The sequence below is a fragment of the Dendroctonus ponderosae genome, unplaced genomic scaffold, assembly GCF_020466585.1.
Source record: "Dendroctonus ponderosae isolate FM_Combo_2020 unplaced genomic scaffold, Dpon_F_20191213v2 Dpon_F_20191213_4, whole genome shotgun sequence".
Classification (NCBI taxonomy): Eukaryota; Metazoa; Arthropoda; class Insecta; order Coleoptera; family Curculionidae; genus Dendroctonus; species Dendroctonus ponderosae.
In genome coordinates this window covers 4,279,447-4,281,937 of record NW_026018611.1, presented here as the reverse complement: position 1 = coordinate 4,281,937, position 2,491 = coordinate 4,279,447, and the positions used below count along the sequence as shown (strand labels likewise).

The following is a 2,491-nucleotide window of genomic DNA, read 5'->3' as shown; positions in this document are numbered from 1 at the left end:
AAATGGCCTTTTTAGAAAGTGAACCATCGATAAGGAAATGTTGGCAGTTTTCTCAAAAAATGCTTGAATTCAAGAAGTTTTAGATTTGTGTGGTTATTTTTTGAGTTGCAAAATCCACTTGAACATGGCGCTGCTTTTTTCGAAGTTTCTCAAGAACGATTCGAGTCAGAGAATTCGTTTTGGCATCGTTGGATAGAGAATTGAATGTGGGGGGGGTCATGACCCCCATGACCCCCCCTGGATCCGCCCTTGAGTTAACTGGTCGAGTTTTTCGAAAAAATTTAAATTTTGTGTCTAACCGGCGGAGAAAAGGTAGAATTTTCATCGTTAAAGCCTAGCGACTACAAAACTATTCGTTCATTGTATGTAACAAAAATGAATTTAAGTTTACGTAGTAATGCAAAAATGAAATTTTGCCGTTTCATTAGAAAAAAAGTTATTTTCTGCACTGCACATTTTCTGACGCGGTCTGTATAGTTGTGATTTTTTTGCGCATTTAGCATCTTTACAATATGACGATGATAATTTTGAAACAGATAATACCGGTTAAGCGTAACCTTATGATACTCTGCTGTTGACCGGTCCTTTAACGTAGTTATTTTGAAATATATTAGTGTAATTTGTACGGCAGTTTGTGGAAAATATTCGGATATTTTTTACAATTAATAAAAATGTGATATTGGGTTTACAAAAACGCGTTCAAAATAAAACTAATTTTTTTTATTGAAGCACGTGTATAGATTTGGATTCTCCGTCTAATGATGAGTCCTTATATAATATCCCCTCTGTCGAAGTTCAACTGTTTCCGAGCTAGAAACAATTAAAGTAAAGATCCAGTACCTACTGTAGGTATTCATATCAAAAGCGATCAGTTTAAATTTTAGAAAATATATCTACATTATTCCAAAAATTATTGAATGTTGTCCATCTAGTCCCCAGTTTTGTTGATTACATATTCTATAAATCAGTTTTTGTTTCTCTATTGCAGGTAAAATAATTCCTTGATTTCGTCCATTTAATATTTCAATTTCTGTATAAATTGTATTTTTTAATCTATGGAATTGTATTTCCTTTATTTTATGCACCTTCGGTTGCTTATGACTGAATTTTCCTTTTAAAAACGCCCAAACGAAAATAGTCGCAAAACATTTTTTTTTAGACAGACAGATTTTCGCAGACAATAAGTCTGGACTATTTGCTGGCCATCTGCAGTGCCCAAACGTTCCAATCAAAGTGTTTTTTGATCCCCGAAATATCTCCATTATATTGTTTTAAAATCGTAGCCAAAAATAAGGACAGTTTCTACAATCTGTATATAAATTAATTGCCAGTTTCATTGAACACTCGAACACAGATTCATCGTTTCTTTAAATTATGTAGATTTTCTTGGTTCATCAAAGAACTTGCATCATTTCTAAACCACGCTGTACAATTGATATTGCCTAAGTCTAAATTTCCGTATCTATAAATAAAGGGAATTGAGTCATTTGGAAGGAAAAACAATGAAAAAAGTTCATTACGTTGCACTACGGATATAAATTAGTTGGGCAAATAACGCATATTTCCTCCCCCAAAAAGTAATCCTGCTCAGAGTCAAGACCTTAATCTCATTGACGAATTCTTTTCTAGCACATTAAACAAGTATTTCATTTGACGGGGGCCTTGTGACAAATGTAGCGGCAAAAGCTGAATTCAGGGCCTACACAAGTATTATGAACCTGCAGGGTCGAGGGCAAATAATTATCTGCACATGGGACATTATATAATGTAATCGTTCAGTTTAGAGGGTGCAAACGCATACGTAATTCACGCTTTGCTTGAGGCAGTTTTATAGTGAAAATAGCTCGGTTTATTTTTTTAGCAAGTTCTAGAAGTCCTTTCTATTTTTCAGGGCAAATTATCACTTGGCTTCATCATGGTTCTGTGCATCTCAAGGATTCCTTGGGATTCGATCGTCTACTTGATAGCGGTAAGTCGCTTAAATTTTGTTTTTTTGTTCTCAGTTTTAAGGAAAGACGTTTACGTAGAAAGTTTGCAGAAATAAAAGACAGTGTTTTTCTGAGGCCAACGTTTGAGCTTTATTTTAGTCATCATCGGGGCGCTGGATATTAAAACAGAGTATTTTGAGAGTTTGGCATTTTACAATCCGAGTGTAAACGAGTTACAACTGAGTAAAAGGACAAATACTACAAATCCACCTAAAAGTGTAACTTTTACATACATTTTGCTTTTTGAAGTGATAACTTTTTATGGGAGGGTGGATCGATTTTTCTCGGTCACGGCGAGAGATTCGACATTTTTCTCTTAGTGCGGGTGCATCTGTAGATCTGATAAACTTTACAAATACACATTGCGTTATTAAACTGACAGTAATTTTGACATATCAATTATTGAGTGTGATATTGTTGTGTTTGGTGCAGTGTAATTTATAACGCTGATAACAACGAAACAACAAATTATCAAGGGTGAAGCTGCAGATACTGCAAACACT

At 34.6% G+C, this 2,491-nt stretch overlaps 1 long non-coding RNA gene across 1 annotated transcript in view; it reads left to right on the top strand.

The window, feature by feature from the left end:
- LOC125504324 overlaps window positions 1–2,252 on the top strand; it is a 173,990-nt gene extending 171,738 nt beyond the window's left edge. Inside the window, exon 3 of the long non-coding RNA XR_007281437.1 lies at window positions 1,892–2,252. This is a non-coding gene — a long non-coding RNA (uncharacterized LOC125504324). The remainder of the gene's footprint in view (window positions 1–1,891) is intronic.
- The last annotated feature ends 239 nt before the right edge of the window (window positions 2,253–2,491 follow it).